The sequence below is a fragment of the Phocoena sinus genome, chromosome 3 (assembly GCF_008692025.1).
Source record: "Phocoena sinus isolate mPhoSin1 chromosome 3, mPhoSin1.pri, whole genome shotgun sequence".
In the NCBI taxonomy this organism is placed as follows: Eukaryota; Metazoa; Chordata; class Mammalia; order Artiodactyla; family Phocoenidae; genus Phocoena; species Phocoena sinus.
In genome coordinates, this window is record NC_045765.1 from 48411652 (window position 1) to 48432027 (window position 20376).

At 39.7% G+C, this 20376-nt stretch overlaps 1 protein-coding gene across 2 annotated transcripts in view; it reads left to right on the plus strand.

Moving 5' to 3' along the window:
- PPP2R2B (protein phosphatase 2 regulatory subunit Bbeta) overlaps positions 1–20376 on the plus strand; it is a 678268-nt gene that overhangs the window by 146511 nt on the left and 511381 nt on the right. For both annotated transcript variants that reach the window (XM_032628594.1, XM_032628595.1), the window contains one exon: positions 3129–3215. The gene's annotated coding sequence lies outside the window, so the exon portion shown is untranslated. The remainder of the gene's footprint in view (positions 1–3128; positions 3216–20376) is intronic.

Genomic DNA, 20376 nt, shown 5'->3' on the forward strand with positions numbered 1-20376 from the left:
TTCTCTTTCTGACTTACTTCACTCTGTATGACAGACTCTAGGTCTATCCACCTCATTACAAATAGCTCAATTTCGTTTCTTTTTATGGCTGAGTAATATTCCATTGTATATATGTGCCATATCTTCTTTATCCATTCATCCAATGATGGACACAGGTTGTTTCCATCTCTGGGCTATTGTAAATAGAGCTGTAATGAGCATTGTGGTACATGACTCTTTTTGAATTATGGTTTTTTCAGGGTCTATGCCCAGTAGTGGGATTGCTGGGTCATATGGTAGTTGTATTTGTAGTTTTTTAAGGAACCTCCATACTGTTCTCCATAGTGGCTGTATCAATTTACATTCCCACCAGTGGTGCAAGAGGGTTCCCTTTTCTAGTGGGATCAAATTTTAAAGAGCTTTTGCTTGCCTACCCTCAAAACACGTTTCTAAGATCTCTTTTAAAATTCTAAAAATTGACAACGTCTACCTGAAGGATGTTAGTTAGTTAAATGCCATTGATTCAACTAGTTGCTCATATGAAAACAATAATGACAGATTCCTATCTTACATTATACCCAAATATCGATGCTGGAGACTTAAAAACACCATATGTGAAAAGAACAACTTTTAGAAAAATATATAGGACAGAGAGCTGATTTTATTAAAAAGCTTTTCTTTCAAAATTCAGCCCCACTCTATTTTGTCAGAGACCCAGTATTGTAACTGCAGTGAACAAGTTGTAATGCAGCAAAGATATGTGAGAGCAGTGGCCAGACACGTAGCTGTCCATGCATTACGGCCAGATCATAAAGGGTCTTGACACTAGACCATGGAGTTGGAATTTTATCCAGACAGCTGTTGAGAGGTTTTACATAGGAGAGGGAGGTGATCATCGGATTTGCCTTTTAGAAAGACAGCTACGGCAAGAATAAGGTATAGACCCCGGGAGAGGGAGAAATAGGATGGAAAGGAAAATGGCGAGAAGGCTGTTGAATAGTCTAGGTGAGAGCAATGGGGCTTTGAAATGGGGCAGCAGCTGCTGTGAGGGATAAGAAAGGGGCGAATTTAAGAGCTTTTAAGGAGACAAATTTGCTGGGAGCTAGTTAATGTAAATTAGCTTTTTCCTGGCTACAAGTAATTGGCCACCTGGAAATACAGACTTGGGAGGGGCACAAAGAGAAACCTGAGTACCTATGTGAGGGCCAGTCCTGGGGTGGAGGAAACCCACTCATATTTTCTCCGTCTCAAAACTCCTCTTTTAAGGAGATGGAAAAAATATCTTTCCTTCGTGAGTGCACAATTCTTTGACAATAGCGTTTTAATACTAAAAAGCAAGTTATTTGATTTTGATAACATTTCTTATTTTCCAAGGAAAAATAAGAGGCTTACACAGTGGCGCTTCCCAGTGAAGGGAAAGACACTTCAAATTCACAAAGCAAGGTGAAACTTAGAACAAATCAATTTGAGGGAATTATGCTTAACAAATGGTAAATTGTGAAATGCACGTTAGTTATTCACTTGCAGCGCCTGCCTTTTCTGAGTGGAAACAACTGGGAGCTCATTACCTGTGCCAGGAAATGCCTCTCTATCCCCACACTGCCCACAAAGGCATAAAAGGTTACTGCTTTAGAAAATGAGACAATAACAGGGGAAAGAGGGGAAAGAGGAGATTGCTTTTTCATACCAATTAGTTGGATGAAATAATATTGGTGACTTCTGTAGCAAGGGTGAATTGAAGACTGTACATGCTAATTTGAATGAAGATGTCCTAAAAATACTTACCAATGAGAAGGGTATAGGAACATCAAACTTTTGACAGAAACTATCAAAAATTTTAGTGTAATAACATAAATAACATTTATGAAGTTCTTACCACTTTCAGTGGTGTTAGTATTGTTCACTGACCACCTCCCCTATGGTGAACAATGGCTACTCTGGTTTCCAGCTTCACATCTGGATGCCATATCATCAGTGCACACCTCATCGGCTCAAATTTAGTTAAGCCCCCCTAGTCAGGAGAATGCATGTGCTGTTTTCCTTAAGCCAAAGTTAACTAAAGGAATCACTATGTCCAAGGGACCAAGATGACTTCGATTGACTTTGGCCTATCAGAGTCCACCCTTGAACCTGGAGGTAAAGTCAGCTTAGCTTCAAAGTACAGGGCTATCTGGGAAAAGGCTGGATAATGGCAGAATCATCTGAGTTCTGCTATGAACAGAGAATAGGGACTGTGTTATTACTCATAGCATTCTAAACATAGATGGGAAGGATTTGGCATGTTCTAATAGTTGGTGCCTGATAAAGAAACTTAGCTGAAATATGGGTGCAAATTTGAATACCTTATGTTTTTATACTTTTCAAAGTTCCTTTACACTGAATCGCATTTGATCCCATAAAAGCCATGGAGATTTTCAAGGGAGACAATATGATTCCTTTTCTTTTGCAGATGGAGAAACAGAGGGAGGAAGGACTTGGAAGAGAGATCATATCTTGGTTGTGAATCTATGAAAGAGAATGTGATCTAGTGCTAAATGCATAGATTTTGAAGTTGGATAGCTCTGATTGTTTGGGCAGGATCTCTCAGAGACCCAGTTACTTCATCAGTAAACAGATTAAAATATCCACCACTAATAACTATAGGAGGATAATTAAAAGGGACTCTCTGAATGGTTCTGAGGGCAGGTGTAGAGAGGTTAAGGGCTCAGGTGTGAGATAGGATACCTGGTTCCAATCCCAGCTCCATCATCTACTAGTTTCATGGCCTTGGCAAGTCATTTAACTTCTCTCTGACCTTCAGTTTCTGCATTTACAACATGGGGCTGGTAAGATAGAATCAACTTAATAGAGTTTCCAGGAGGATGAATTGAGATGATGAATGTAAAGCATTTAACACAGTGTGGAGCACAGGTGAGCAGCAAATAAGATTTAGGTGTGATATTTTGATCATGTGTTAACCAACACCCTCAATACAGGTGGTGTGGATTATCTGATGGTTCTCGCCTCCAGTTGTAAAATGACCAGCAACTGTTCCTGTATCTCAAGAACCTTTCCTTTATGTAACCTGAGATAGTCCTCCCATTTTCTTGGTAGGAGTCAAATGGTGCAGGGAAACATAGGACATTTTCATTATTTCTGTTTTATCCCAGGTTGGGCTGCATAGCAAGATTTGGAAGCACTGCACACCCACACCGAGCTGGCCTGCTTCGAGGACAGGAGGCGTGCTCACTGAAGAGGTGAGTTAAAAACAAACCCCGACACAGATCATGCTTCAGTTATATCCATTTCCCACAGCCGGGGGAGGCTGCAGTGCTATCTTGTCCTTGTGTGAAAAAGAAAGAAGAGCATTTGGTGTGAAAACGGCAGTGGCAAAAAAGGCATGTTTGACAGCTATTTCACACTCTGGGGAAAAGCATTAGCTCTTTCCCAGAACTGAAAAGGCAGAGTGGAGACTGTCCATATGTCTAAAATGTCGGAGAGCACTGAAAGTCAAATGCAATATTTTAATGCTTAATTTATAGCTCTGGTTCACTTTTTTGTCATCTGTTTTTAATCGGTAAGCTCATGGAGGACTGGGGTATTGTCCTGTTTGAGAGTTTGTCAACTAAGTCAAAGTATGGTATGGAGAAGTGTAGTTCTGAAGCATTTTCTGATTATGTTTGACATTTCAGCACAAGTGCATTGATTGTTATGATTTATTATAACTGTGACATTAAAAATGTTTATTAATTAATTCAGCAGATTCATTAAGAGTTAATTATGCTCACTAGAAAAAATGAAGCAGAAAACACAAACTAAAAACAACTGTAATCTAGCAATTTCTATGGACTCTTGACATTATAGTATATATCTTTCCATTCTTTTATTTTGCATTTATTTTTTCGTGAATACTTTTTTTCTAATGGGTGGTGCATATGGTAGGTGTTTATATATATTTCACTGTGTTTACCTGTAATATATTAAAAACATCTTTCCATGATAGTGGGAGGTTTTTCTTTTAAAAATTATTATTATTAAATATTTTGTATGGACATACAAAAGGGTGTAGAGAATAGTATAGCAAATGCTAAGTACCCACCGCCACTTAAAAAAAAAAAAGTCATGACTAATTCAGTTGAATCTCTTATCACACCTGCAAAGGTAACTACACATCGAACTTTGGTATTTATCATTTTCATGAGCTCTGTGTTCTTTTATGGCACATTTATGTAGCTTTAGTATTTTTAGCACTGTTTCACGTAGCTTAAATTTTCATCTAAGAGGTGTCAGATGGTAGTTTTTCTGTAACTTGCCTTTTATATTTCCTCAGTGTGATTTTTCTTCCAGATGCATCCATGTTGATACCTGTAGCTCTGGTTATTTTTACTCCTGTATCCTATTCCATTTTATAAGTATGCCATAAATTATTTGTCCACTGATCAGATGATGGATATGGTTATGCATGTTCATAGGTATGAAAGTAGCTCTATACCTAGAAAAGGAATTGAAGGGTTATAGGGTATAACTATCCTCAAATTAATTAGATGTTGTCAAATTCTTCCCAAAGGGGTTGTATCAGTTCATACCCATCAGCATGTAAAATACCCTATTTCTTCAAATCTTTCCCAGTTCTTTAAATATTTTTGCCTATCATACAGGTATAAAATGGTTTTCCATTGTGGTTTTAATGACCACTTTTATGATTATGCATGACGGTGAACAGATTTCATCTTTTTAAAATCTATTTGAGTTTCTTTTATTGCACTGACTTCATATGCCTTATCAATGTTTTAAATTTATTATTACTTATTTTATAAGTAGGTAGAAAATACATGTCTGTGGGGGTGGATACACACACATACATGTACATATGCTAATCTTTTGTCATATTATTAACAAAATCTTTGGTTCCTGATATGTATTGTGTATGTTTTTGGTGTCTTTTGATGAACGGAAGCTTTTAATATAGTTGAATTTATTAATTTTTATTTATGTTTTTCATGTTTTACTTAATGAACACTCCAGTGTCAGAAAAGTGGTTTGGGTATTCTTCTCCATGTTTTGAGGATTTTGCTTTTCATATTTAGATCCCTACCTCACCAAGAATTGATTTTTGGTTCAGTATGTAGTTAAGTTTCTATTCCCCATATATGTCCCAGTACCATTTGTAGATAGCTTGTCATCTGCCCTCTGATCTTCAACATCTTCTCTGACTTAGATGGCTCCTGCATATGCATGGATCTGGTTCTGAGCTCTCTGTTCTGTTCCGGTCAATTTACCTAAATCTACCAATACCATGTTATCATAATTATGATAAACTTATAATAAATTTTGATATCTGGTGGTAAAAATCTTCAAACGTGATTTTCTTTAAAGTTTCCTGAGCTATTCCTGGGCCTTTGCTTTACACATTAATTTTAAAACTGACTTCTTATATTCTATGAAAAACATATCAGTGTTGTGAGTGGCCTAAATTTAGAAATTAATTTTGGAAGAATTGACATCTTTACTATGTTGATTCTTATTTCTCCATTTATTTAAATTGATTTAATTTTAAAATAAAGTTTTATAATTTTTCTTTTAAAATATTATATATCTTTTGTTAAATCTATTTCTAAAATAGTACATTGTACTACTAAAAATTACATTTGCTAATTTCTTACTTGTAGTTAAATAATGGGAATAAAATAATAAAGAATAGAAATGCAATTGAACACTCATTAGTAAACAAAATGTGTGTATATTATCTTTTGTTTTTAACAGAGATAATAATATCATATCTAAATAATGAGGGTTTTGCTTCTTCCCTTTAACATTAAGTACTATGCAAGTAGATTTAGAGGCATGTCCTTAAACAAATTAAGGAAGTTCCCTTCTATTCTTTCTGTGCTAATTTCTTTATCATGAGTGGGTGTTGACTAAAATTTCATTTAATGCCTGGTTTTGCTGCATCTATTGAGATGAACTATGTGGTTCTCTATCAATCTCTTAATATTATGAAATACATTAATTTTCTAATATTAAACTATTCCTACATTACTGGAGAAAATGTAACTTGGTCACAATAAGGCAATAGTTTTATGTAGTGCTGTGGTTATATAGTGCTAATATATTCTCAGTATATTTACGTTTATATTCATAAGTTCACCCAGTTGTTAATTTTCCTTGTTCTCACTGTCCTCAAGTTTATCCTAGCTTCATGAAATGAATTTGGAAGTGTTTTGTTTTGTTTTTTTCTATTTTCTGGAAGTCTGAAGTTTTCTCTGTGTGTTGGGATAAATTTTTAATTACTGGTGTAATTTCTTTCATGAGTAAAGTCTCTTCTCATTTTGTTTCCCTTAGTGTTAGTTTTGGTAAGCTATGTTTTCCTAAAAATAGGTGTTTCTAAAATTTATCTAAAATTGACTTGTTATGATTTTTAAAGTTTATTCTTTAATTATAGTCATAGGCTGTGTGGGCTCATGGTAACATTATTCTCTGAATTCTTATATTTTGATTGTCTTCTGCCTTTATGTTTGAAAGTTTATTTGGCTGGATATAAAATCTGGCTCACATTTACTTTCCTTGAGTATCTTAAATATGTTACTCCATTTTCTTTTGGCACAAAACTCCGATGTTGAGACTTCTGATGGTGATTTGATTTTCTTTTCTTTATAGTTACTTTGGCTTTTTGCCTATATGCCCAAATATTTTTTTCTTTTTCTTTGAAGTCAGGAATTATGGCAAGAATGTATCTTGCTCAATAAACACAGAAAAAGCATTTGCCAAAATCCAATATCTTTTTAATAATAACAATAATAATAATAAAAGCTCAACAAACAAGGAATAAAATAGAACTTCCTCACTCTGATCAAAGACATCTACAAAAAACTCACAGCTCCCAAAGACCCCAGCTTCCTGGTATTCACGCCCTTGTGAATCTCCTCCCCTCAAGTGTAGGCTAGACTTGTTTCTAATGCAGGGGTTGCCAAACTTTTTCTGTAAAAGGCCAGGTAGGAAAATTTTTTGGGGGGCGGGACGGTTGTTGGGAGTCATTTTAGAAGCTGCCTACCATGTAGTGCCTGCCAACAGGTAGGGACTTGGCAAGTATTTGCTGAGTGAGTAAATGAATGTTCACATCCACCAATTTTCTAAATACAAGGGCTGAAAAAAAAGTTGCTAGCCAAGAAAAAGCCAAATTCCTTCACCGATTATTAGGATTTGACAACTGTAACAACTTATCAACTTGTATGATCTTCTTATTAGTAATTTCCATCATTAGGTTAAATGAGTTAGATGGCAAAATAAGCTTAGAATTGAATTCATGTGTAGATCGGACAGATTATTCTTTCACGACATCAGCAAATTGGAAGAAAGTGTACTTATTTGAGATGAGAATTCACTCTGGGGGCCAGAATATTTATGAATTATGTTTACAATAGGGCAGCTGCAGTATCTTCTAATACCAAGAAAGACTCAAAACCTAAATGTACAAAATCAAATTCTCATCCATTTTTTTCATCTTTTCTTGATGTCCTTTCTCCAAAAGCCAAAATACTGTACTACAAAGTTCTTCCTTGATCATTTAGGATCTCTCTTATAAAAACAAAACAAAACAAAACCTCACAGCTAACATCATGCTTAATGGTGAAAGACTTAATTCTTTCCTCCTAAGATCAGGAACAAGAAAGAATGACTATTCTCACAATTTCTATTTAACATTGTATTGGAGATTCTACCCAAAGCAATTAGGCAAGAAAAAGAAATAGAGACATTCAGATTGGAAACGGAGAAGTAAAGTTATTTCTATCTCAGATGACACAACCTTTTATAGAGTAGTCCCCCCTTATCCACAGGGGCTACATTCTAAGACCCCCAGTGGATGCCTGAAACTGCAAATAATACCAAACCCTATATATACTATGTTTTTTTTTCCTATATATACATACCTATGTTAAAGTTTAATTTATAAATTAGGCACAGTAAGGGATAATAATAACAAATCATAAAATAGAACAATTATAACAATATGCTGTAAGAAAAGTTGTGTGAACATGGTTTCTCTTTTGTTCTCTCTCTCTCAAAATATCTTATTGTACAAATTTAATGCATTTTCCATCTTAACTAAACACTTACCATGCACTAGGGCTTTAACTTTTGCAGTCTAAGGTGTGAAAGCAAAACCAGCATGGATTTCTTTTTCTTTCTTCACAGTTTCATGGATAGAAGAAGTTTTCTTACTATAGATGTTAGCAACCTCATCATATCATTTTTTTTCTTATTAAGTCAAGAACTTTCACCTTTTCACTTAAAGGAAGCACTTTACGGATTTTCTTTAGCATATCTGAATCGCCAGCATCATTACTCTTGTTCTTTGGGATCATTATTAAGTAAAATAAGGGTTACTTGAACACAAGCATTGTGACGCCCTGACCATCTGATAACCAAACGGCTACTAAGTGACTAACCGATGGGATATCCTGAACAAAGGCATGATTCACGTCCCAGGTGAGATGGAGCAGGATGCTGAGAGATTTCATCACACTACTCAGAATGGTGTGCAATTCAAATTTTATGAATTTTTTGCTCCTGGAATTTTCCATTTAATATTTTCAGAACTTGGTTGACTATAGGTAACTGAAACCATAGGAAGTGGACTCTTTTTAGTTGCAAGATATAGAAACAAAAGTAAAATTCACTTAAAAATGGAAATTATCAACTGCAAGATGTACGGTATTTTTATTTTAAAGACAGATGTAGCCTGGTGTTCATGTCTTATCATCAGTTATCTGTGTCTTGTCTCTGCTCTGTTTTCTTCTGTGGTCTTCTTTCTTGGGCATTTCTTTAGTTGTTGTTGCCCTTTAGTGGATTTTTATTTGACCTATACTGACTTAGCAGCTCCATGGGAAAGAAAGCCTCTCTTTTTTCAAATTTTTTATGAATCATAGAATTTATTCAATTGAACCAGGTTGAACTACTTGGTCATCCATGAACCAAAATGGGACAAGTGCTTAGTCCTGCATTGTTTAATATGGACATGGCAAAGTAGTATTCTGATTGGTCAGACCAAGGTCATATGGTCACACACGGAGGGAAGTAAGGAAGGTGTGATACCAAAGAAAGAAGGAAAAAGAAGTGTTCTCTTAGCAGTAAAAATGGCACACACAAAAAAGAGCTATCTATGCAAAAGTAACCACTGTCCACAAAAGGAACTTCTGCTTATACCATCGTTTGTGATCTTCCCAGCAACTTTCTGAGAAATATCATGTAGTCTTGTTTGATACCATATGTAGTCCTGAGGATCTATGAATAAATTGTCTGCAAAGTCTCTCAAGTGGTAAAGTGTAGAGCTTGGAGTAGATTTTTTTAGCAGCAAATTCTGCTTGGTTTGGATAAACGGCTGCATAATAATTTTAAAAATTCCCTTGAGTTTGGTTTTCTGCGATTGTTTCCTGAACTCTTTGGGTAACTAACTAGATTCCCAGTTAGAGAGTTCCAGAGACTCTGGTGCCTGAAAACCAAGACAGTTTTCACAATCCTGAGAGCTAGAAGCTTCAGAAATCTGCCATTTTCTGTCTCATACTTTTTCAAGAACTTGAAACTGTCTGTTGCTCTTCCACACACCTATGCTTTTCTATCTCCATGCCTTGGCTCAGAATGTTCTCTCTCATTGAGATGTCTCCTTCTTTATGAGTCTTAATACTACCCCCTTTTGTAAGTGCGTTGCTGTTTCCTCCTGCAGTCTTTCTTATCACCCCAGAGAGGAGTAAGTACCTACCTCCATACTCCTCTCTGCAGGCCTCTGGCTTAACATCTATCACATTCTGTTGACCCTTTCTTTCTCCACCAGGCACTGAGTTTCCTTTGGAGGGACTGTAACTTGTTTTTCACTGAATCCCTGGGGTCCATCGTATTGCCTGGTACATAGTAGCCCCTCAGATCCTTAGAAAATATAGACTGAATAAATAAAAGACTAATTAAAGATGATAAGTAGTGGGCCAGGAAAATTAGATGATAAAAAATTAAGTACAAAACTGTAAAGGATGTAGAGAAGCAATGGCCTGATAAAACAGATTCATGGAAAGACGACTTGAAAAAATCTGGAGAACAGTGATCTAAATAACAGATAAAGGACAAACAACTAGTTGTCACTAGTATTCAAGCTGGAGAAAGAAAGAAAGAAAAAAATTTAAATAATGTTTTTTATTGTTTTTTGACAGTCTAATGGATTATCCATTTAGATAGAATTTGCCAGGCAGAAAGCTATCACCAGAAGCTATTACATTTTCCTCAGTAAAAGTCTCCCTTATCTTGTAAATAATGACAGCCTTTGTTTGAATAGCACTTTAACATTTGAAAAGCTCTCTGGCTCTATAATCTAATTCTGTCATTTGGCAAACATGTCCTAAGGACCTATGAGAGAGAATATGTGAAGTATAGAGGCAAATAAGACTTTATCCCTGCCTTCAAGGAGGAAAGGCTGATGATAGAGGCAGAGGTAAAGAGTTATAATACATCAGGAAAAAAACTATATTATAGGGGTTATGTACTCAGCATGTGGCCCAAAGGAGAGAGGAAAGCAGAAAGCAGAAGGTGTGTCTTGGGAGAGTAGAGCTTGGTAGACAGACAAAGAGGATGTAAAGGGTATTGTAGACAGAGAAAAATGCATCCAGAAAGACAAAAATTGTTGAAATGATGGGAATGTGTCCATAAAACAATAGAAAATAATTGTGGCTGCAAGTCATTTGATACTCCTCTTATCCAGAGGTGCGGTCCATGTCCCTTCCCCTTGACTCTGGGAAGACTTGTAAACAATAGAACGCAGAAAAGTGACATGGCATGGCTTCAGAGGCTAGGTCAGAAAAGGTGATGCAGCTTCCCCCTTTTGCTGGAATGCCAGTGCACAGAGCCCTGGGCTACCATGTAAGAAGTCCATCCTCTTGGAGGTTCCCATGCTGAGGAAGGCATGTTTAGGCATTCAGTTGACAGCCCGGCTGAGTTCCCATCAGGCAACACCCACATCATCTTGTAAAGGAGCCATTTTGGACACCCAGCCCGGGTAACCCTTCAGATGTCTACAGACCTAGCCCACATCTCACTGCAACAGTTGCAGGAAGGGGGACCCCTTCTAGGGCCCGAGAGTGGGTTCTTGTCTAACACTCAGAAATGAATTGTCTGAGGAGACACAAGTGCTGAAAAAGCAAGAGACGTTATTGGGAAGGGGCGCCCGGGCAGAGAGTAGCAGGATCAAGGAACCCAGGAGAACTGCTCGGCCACGTGGCTCGCAGTCTCGGGTTTTATGGTGATGAGGTTAGTTTCCGGGTTGCATCTGGCCAATCATTTCTGACTCAGGATCCTTCCTGGTGGTGCGTGCGTCGCTCAGCCAAGATGGATTCCAGCGAGAAGGATTCTGGGAGGTTGGTAGGACATATGGACTGGAGTCTCCTCTCTCCTTTTAACCTTTTCCGAATTCTTCCTGTTGGTGGTAGCCTGTAAGTTCCGCATTCCTTACCAGGACCTCCTGTTGTAAGATAACTCAGGCAAGTGGTTACTATTGAGCCTGGCCAGGGCAGGTGGTTTCCGTCAGTGGTTCCCCTAACACAACCACATGAGAGACCCCAAGCAAGAGCTAAGCCCTTTTTGAATTCCTGATCTCCAAAAAAAAAAAAAAAAATCATGAATAAAATAAAGTGGTAATTTTAAGCCTAGCATTATTTTGTGATAGCAGTCTGATTTTTCTGGATAACTTTATTGTTGAGTTGTGTACATCAGGCACGACCGGCCCCAGCCCAGCCTCCTGGATGTCCCTGCCTCGTCACCATTTCCCTCCTAGACACAGTGTCTAGTTAAGGGTTAGGTCCATGACCCAAGGACCTTGCCTTGTGACTTTTGTTAAAAGTAGTGAAAAGAAGATGTTCTCTTTCTAGAGGGTTACTAAATAAGGACTAGGCAAGCCTGAAACATCTGCGGCAAATTTGTTATTGAGTGGGAAGACCCTAATCAAGAATAAAGTCACTATGGAGAAAAGCAAAGCAAAGGATGAAGAGAAACTGCTTCCTAATGAGACTGTTTGAGCTTTTGGACCCGGTTGTACCTGGTCTACACCAGGCTTTTTTAGTTTCCTAAGCCAATAAATTCTCCTTTGTGATTAAGCCTATTGGAGAGGTGTTTCTGTCACTTGCATCTGAAAGATTCCTAACTATTATATGTGGGTAAGATCAAGGTCATGGAGGGCTTTGTAGTATAGGCTGGCAAATTTGTATTTTATTCTATAAGTGATGGAGAGTCTTATAATGCCTTTAGTCAGGACCAATATAATGAGATGCATACTTTAGCTCGATAACCAGCTGCCGTGAGAAGAAAGGATTGATGGTGGTGCTGGACTAGGAACAGGGAGATGCGTTAGAAGGACTTTGTATTAGTCTAGCGAGGACATCATGGTGCCTGAACTAACACAGCTTGTGGGAATGGAGACAGGGACATTTGAGATATACTTAAGATGCGAAATCAACAGAATTCAGAAACAGATTGGCTCTTGGGGGTAAGAGAGAGAAGAAACATGGATGACTTGTAGATTTCTGGCTTATATATGGTGGATTGTGTACCATTAAAGAAAGAATGTTAGCTCCATTAGTTTTAGTGTCTGAGGACACTGAGACTCAGAGAAGTTAAGTGACCTGCCCAAGGTTGTGTACCTCGTAAGAGACGGAGCCAACCAGGTCTTCAGGCTTCAAGATCGTTGCTCCTTCAGTTAATCAGGCCACTTCCTGTGTTCAGGGTGCCACGGGCATTGCATTCCTAGGAAATAAACAATGTCCCTGGGGCTGTTTGTTTTTCAGCCCATCACAAGGAAGGTGATTTCATTAATGATTTATTTTGGACCCCTTGCAGAGTCTGTCTCAGAAACCCTGCAGCAGGACATTTGTACCATTCAGGCTTCCGTGGATGAGGTATCAGTGCTCGTGAAAGGTACAGCTGACTCTGCTTTCATCCTCTCTGCATTCCAGTTTCTGAAGTGGATTACAGACACAGAAGCCTAAAGGGAGAGGAAATCTGTTCCCCATGTGGACTATTGATTTGTGCTAAAGACCAAAATAGTGTAACTTTTCAATAGGTACTCTGAAGAAGGAGAAAGGCAAGTAGTAAAGGGGTGATTGGGAGCAAAGCCCTCATTAAGAGGAAAAATTTGGGAGGAAAGCTAGACCAATTTGGTTTAAAGGCAGGTATAAAGAGGTTTTGAACTTTATGGAAAGGACATCAGAGAAAGAGAGGAAGAAAGCTGAGTGGTGGGTGCTGGTTCGCACACTTTTTGCTACTGGGCAGGGTGGGGGTGTGGGGAGCTCAGGTCCATCTACCTTGAGCTGGGCTTCACACCTAAAGGGGAGGCTAGGTAGAGTTCAGACTCTACACTTGAACTTGACATGAATTCATATTCCAGATCTGTAATTCACCAGGTGTATGAACTTAGGCAAGTGGTTGCATGTCTCTAAGGCTCAGTTTCCTTATCTATAATATATAGATAACAATAGCATAAACCTCAAGTGACCTGTCCGATAGAGATGCCTTTAGCCAGACATTATTATCCCCTTAGGACCCAGAGTAGGGAGAAAAAGAAAAAAAAAATGCACAGAAAATACTTTACATGATTCTTTGGCTAATAAATGTTAGCTATTAGTGTCGTAGTTAGTATCTTCATTCTTATGAATTATCTTAATAAATAACTCATGACTTCCAAGAATATAATTTCATTTTTATTGCATGAATTCTGATATTAATAATAACATCAGTAATATTAACATCATTCTCCCCAGAGGTCAGTCACATGGATCTTCTACATTGGATCTGGTATCTGCAACATAGAACGGCTGAAATGTTAATGACGGTGTTATCTTTCCCCTTGCCCAAGAAGATTCCATTTGGTTCAGTTCGTTTCTGTTGGATTCAATTCAGGCACAATGTTAAGTGCCAGGGAGAGAACAAGGAACAAATTCTGCATTTAATCCTGCAGGAGCTCACAGTGCAATGTGATTCCAGATCTTTAAGTAATAGAGAGGTGATCAAATGCTGTAATCATATGTTGAAAGCTACTTATGCAACCCAGAAGAATAGCATGATATTTTTGGTACGTGTCTGGTGTAATATTTGGTTCAGTAGTTGTGGCTTGTGGGCTCTAGAGCACAGGCTCGGTAGTTGTGGCACACGGGCTTAGCTGCTCCGCAGCATGTGGGATCTTCCCAGACCAGGGCTCGAACCCATGTCCCCTGCATTGGCAGACAGATTCTTAACCACTGTGCCACCAGGGAAGCCCTCCACTCATCTGTTGATTGACATTTAGGTTGCTTCCATGTCTTGGCTATTGTAAATAATGCTACTATGAACATTGGGGTGCATGTATCTTTTTGAATTAATGTTTTTGGGTTTTTTGATATATACCCAAGAGTGGAATTGCTGGGTCATATGGTAGTTCTATTTTTAGTTTATTGAGAAACTTGCATACTGCTTTCCAAGTAACTGCACCAATTTACATCCACCAACAGTGTACAAGGGTCCCCTTTTCTCTGTATCCTCACCAACATTTGTTATTTGTGGTGTTTTTTTTGTGTGTGTGGTACACGGGCCTCTTACTGTTGTGGCCTCTCCCATTGCGGAGCACAGGCTCCGGACACGCAGGCTCAGCAGCCATGGCTCACGGGCCCAGCCGCTCCGCGGCATGTGGGATCTTCCCGGACCAGGACACGAACCCGTGTCCCCTGCATCGGCAGGTGGACTCTCAACAACTGCGCCACCAGGAAAGCCCTATTTGTGGTCTTTTTGATGGTAGCCATTCTAACAGGTGTGAGGTGATATCTCATTGTGGTTTTGATTTGCATTTCCCTGATCATTAGTGATGTTGACCATCTTTTCACGTGCCTGTTGGTAAATAAGCTTTTTTTAAAGAAGACTATTACAGAAAAGTTGCAAAGCTAATACAGAGAGTTCTGGTGTACTTTCACTCAGTTTTCCCTACTGTTAACATTTCACTTTAGCATGGTACCTGGGCCACAACTCATGAACCAATATTGATAACATTATTATTAACTAAACATCATACTTTATTCAGATTTCATTAGTTTTTCCCTCATATCTTTTTTCTGTCCCAGGATCCCATTCAGGATGCATATTACACTTAGTTGTCACGTCTCCTTAGGATCCTCTGGGCTGTGACTGTTCTTAGACTTTCCTTGTTTTTGGAGACTTTGACAGTTTTGAGGATTATTGGCCTGGTATTTTGTAGGGTGTCCCTCTCTTTGGGGGTGTATCTGATGATTTACTCCTGGTTAGATTGGAGTTATGGACATTTTGGAGGAATACTACAGAGGTCAGGAGCTATTTCATGACATCACATCGAGGGTACATAAGCTGAACATGACATCACTGTGGATGTTGACCTTGATCACTGGGCTGAGAGAGTGTTTATCAAGTTCTCCATTGAAAGGTTACTCTTTTCACCCCTTTTCATACCAAACTCTTTAGAAGGGAGTCATTAAGTGTAGCCCACATTTAAGGAATGGGAAAATCACTTTTTGTGATAAGATGGCAGTAATAGCAACAGCAATAATTATAACATTTGTGAACATGTATTAAGGGCTTATCATATGCCAATAGCTCTGTTAAACCTTTCTTATGGATTAACTCATTTCATCCTCGTGACAACCAAGGATGGAGAAACCAAGGCTCCGAGTGTGACCTGCCCAATGTGGTTCAGCTACTAATTGCCAAGACTTCATCTCAAATGCCGGCTCCTTTGATCGGCTCCCTCCTGCCCACCAGTGAGATTTCTAAATGCCTTGCTATGACTTGTGCAGTTATGTTTCCTACCTGATGAATGAAACAGTCTCACGTATTCTCAATACCTAGGCATACTTTTTTCTAGGTTCCTGTGTGAGATTGGCTTACATTCTTGACCACTCTCCAGGCCTGTGGTGCTCATGATGAGGTCCCAGATATTCAAGGGTAACCCTTGCCCCTGCCGCCGCCTGGGCCCATCCACATGGCTCAGAATGTAGCATGGCCTCTCCAGGCTGTTCACAAAGGCTCATCCTTCCTTAAGCGTACAGATCGCAGTAGCATCACCTTTTGTCGGCTTTTATCTTTCTTCTATTTCTGATGTTCTTTAGTGGTAAGGAATATTTGGCAGCTTTACTTTTTGTAAAAAAACAAAACAACAACAACAACAACAAAAAAGCAAAAACAATAAACCTGCCTGCCTTTCGTCAAGCATGTTTTATTCTATCTAGTTCTGAAATCCCTTGAGAGAAAAGCGGTAAGCTTTTCATCCTTGGAGACAAATCTTTGTGCACAATTAATGACTTTCTGATTATCTTGTGTTTTTAATCTCTGCTCCCCTCAATTTAACACGAGTAATCAAGGATCAACAGCAGCCTTAACTAAGGCAAAGACAATTGCTCGCTGAAGAATAATGATTCCACCTCTCCCAGGGTCAGAATCTTTCAGAGCCTCAAAGAACACATCAGCTCAAAAAACCTGCAGTGTGTTTTTTTTGTTTTTTGTTTTTTCTGTACTCGGGCCTCTCACTGTTGTGGCCTCTCCCGTTGCGGAGCACAGGCTCCAGACGCGCAGGCTCAGCGGCCACGGCTCACGGGCCCAGCCGCTCCGCGGCATGTGGGATCTTCCCGGACCGGGGCACGAACCCGTGTCCCCTGCATCGGCAGGCAGAGGCTCAACCACCGCGCCATCAGGGAAGCCCTGCAGTGTGTTTTTGTTATAAAAAATGAGTGGCCAACGATCATGGAGATTGCCAGGCACAAAGTGAGTAAAGAAAATAGCCTGGGCCCTGGGACGAGGTACCTGTTCTCAGTGCAGTGATATGACTCTGTGACTTCAGTGAGGTCACCTCTTTGTTCCTGCAGCGTCAAGTGCGACACCGCATCCATTCCTGGGAGAGGTGACCACTGTGAATGAAACCAGTTTTCCGAGGCGTCGTGTGGCTCTTTTGCGTGTTACGCAGCAGAGGTGGAAGCATCAATTGTTGCCATGCTCCACAGTTTCAGTGACAGTTCAGGTGGTTCAGAAACAAAAAGCAAGCTTCCGAAGGTCACAAGATGCCCTACTTAGGGATAAAAGGGTGGATGAAGCAATAACTTTAGTTTCCTCTCAACAATTACAGTTCATTTATTGCTAGAATTATGTTTACCCGTCTGACCTGGGTTATTGCATTGGGGCAGGATTTATCTTGTGTTTCCCAGAAAACTACAAAGTCTTGTGAAACAAGCAAAGCTCTCAGTTGAGCAAAGGCCACAGAGCTCACAGATTTGTGCCGGGAAGTCGGAGCTTCCAAGCCAAAACCGCCCTTAATTGCTACAGCTATAAGAAGTGAAAGCTCCAGTTTCTAGGGAAATTAATGTTTAATGATAAGCAAAGTTCCTGAAAGAGTTCAGGATGCAATAAATACTCCAGAGAGGCAAGTTTATCCACCCCGCCACCCCTGATTTTTCTTCTATTTCAGTGATATCCACTGAAGCCAGATGAACTGTCTGTTTGCTTTTTTCTTAGAGTCCTCTTTCATTTCCAAACTTTGCAGTCATTGGTTGAATGAGGGTCTGACTTTCATCCCCTCTGTTGGTTATTCTACTGTGATTTCAGTCTTGGCCAGATGATGTAATTCATGTGTGTGAATATACTCCTACAGATGACTCATTTATAATGACAGCTGTGTAACACACTGATGACTTCACCCTTGGACCACTCACATGCTTCACGCCTTGATGGTTACTGCATAGTGTCCCAAAAGCCTCAAGAGAAAATGTACTGATTAAGGAGAGCGGAACAGTGGAAGTTAGGAGGGAAATGGAAAGAAAGAGAAAAAATGTCTTTGCAGTATAGGGATCAGGTTTTGTGTCAACCCCCTGAGGGTTTTAAAACACAGACTTTGATTTTGTTGTTCTGAACAGCCGACTTCTTAACCATTTAGTAGTTAATCTCAAATGCTTACGTCAAGTTCACCTGTTATGAATGGAAAATGTGGAGGAGAAATGACTTGCCCAAGGTCTGACAAATCATCAGATCCCAGACCAGAAAACCATGGTTTCCAGAGTGACTGTTGCTGAGTGAGCCATCCCTTCTCTGAAGCTTCAGGGCTACCTCACTGAATGAAATCATGTCTTTGCCTGTCTGCGACAGGGATGCCATCTAGAGAGGCATGTCCAGTGCACAGAGGAGGGGCCTGAGCGTAAGAAAGATGGACGTTCACACCCTAGCTTTGTCAGTTCCTAACAGCAGCCCTGAGATGCAGCCAAATTTCTCTGAACTTCTGGTGGATAATGAGGCCAACCTTCCACAGACCCTGTAAGTGGGGCACGATTGAGTGTGACTCACGAGGAAAATCACGTAGATGAACTTTGGGACTTTTGCTTTGGCGAGTGGAGTGTGGAATCTAAGGGGAAGACATGGATTGCTGGGGCAAAGCAAAATAGACATTTTAGAGGCTGCAGGGAGACAGACATAAGAGGGGAGACCCGCAGGGTGGGCGCATAGAGAAAATTTGTAGAGGAGACTGAAATGCTTACTGGTGGGCTTAGTTTAAATTCTGTTGTGTGGAATATGGAGTAACATTCTCCTCTGTTCTGTATGAAACCTTCAGTAAAAAACATCCATTGATTACTAAGCTTTTCAAGTCGGAACTCTGTGCGTGTGTGTTTGTGTGTCTGTGTGTGTTTGTGTGTCTGTGTGTGTGTGTCTGTGTGTGTGTCTGTGTTAGGGAGGAAAGCAGTGATGTTCTGAGACATGCCAGGGCTCCAGGCAGGCCTGAGGCAGGAGTCAGGACACAGGAAATGTATTTGCAGCCTGTGTAATATGTGCAATGACCCTGACACAGAGCAGGCACTTGGGAAATCCTGACCAGTATTACTGTCATGTTACATGCATGGTCCTGAATCAAGAACTATTCTGTAACTGTAGAAACTCTATGATTATCTTTTTAATAGATTAAGATAAACTAAATCAAATATTTATCAAGTTTACCATGTGACTGGTACTGTGTTAGGTCCCGTAATGGTGGTATGTCAATATCTGCTTGTACACCTACCTCCATAGCCACACTCTTACACACAAAGCTAAATTCCCTTTAAGGAGCTGACAGCCCAGATGTAGAGAGGCTCATGCTACAGAGAGGAGGCAATGAAAATCACACAAGAGATGTTAAGATCCTTAGTGTCTCAGACAGAGGAATCTCTAGTGGCTATTATCCTCAGTCAAGTTGGGCAGCCTTCTGAAGTTTCCTCATCTCACACGTTAAAGCTAAGTTCCTTTCCATGGAACACAAGGCACGTGTGACCTGGCCCTTGGTGATTGTTATGACATCGTCTCCAAGCCCCCTTCACTTCCTCAGCCACCCTGGCCTCCTCCCTGTTCTGTTTTCAGAAACAGAAACAGAGGAAATCCCCTGTTACCTCTGCCTCAGGACCTTTGCACGTGCTGCTCCTTGCCTGGAACACCTTTCCCTCCCAACCTGAACAACTCATTCTCCTAGCAGCAAGAGAAACTAGAAAAGTAACTATTTAAACTTTTCACCTCAAATAGATACGAGCAAGGGACAAAGAGGTGTGAAAGTAAAGTTATATTACACAATCAACTTGTCCATCATGGTAAATACTGTTTTTAGAAACTGCATTTTGCAGATGAAGAAATGGAAACCTTAGAATATATTACTTTTCTACAGTCACACATATGGTAATGGCAGAGCCAGTATTTGCTTGTGTGCTGTGCCGCTCCGAGTCCGGAGCCTGAGCTGTTAATTACTGTAGTAAACTATATATTTCATTGATGATTACCATTTAGGCAAGTTTCAGAAGTCATCAAACCTTAATATAAGTTCACTGTGTAGTCATTTCCGTTTTAAAGGTAAGCCCTTGAGAAAAAAATTACATACTGATTTGCTGATCAACTTTTCCCTCCCCCGTCCATCCTTCACTAATTGGCCTAAAAGTCATGAAATATTCAAAGGTATATATAGATAGTGAGAGAAACAAATCATAATGGAAGATTATTGAGGGAGGGAGGGGAGAGGGTGGGAAGAAGCAAGGAAGGAGGACAGAGGGGGGAGGGGAAGGGAGGCAGGCGAGACCTAAGGGTGATTACTCATTGAATGAAAACTTCTGCTCCTCCAGGGTAATTTGAAAGCCAAAAAGCCAAGAATTCCAGGTTCTCTCTTTTTTTTTTTTTAAAAAAAAAAAAAAAAGTAGCAAGGCACATTTCTTCTGCCCCATGTGCTTTTTTTCCACCCAGAGACTGGCATGAGGCATCAGCTAAGTGGTCAGGGCATCTCACCTCCCAGCCCAGTTACAGCCGTAGCTAGAACAGCACCGAGCAGCTGGTATTGGCTGCTACCTTGGGGGCTGTTTTGCTAGAACTTCTTTCACTATCCATATATTGTCTGAAAAG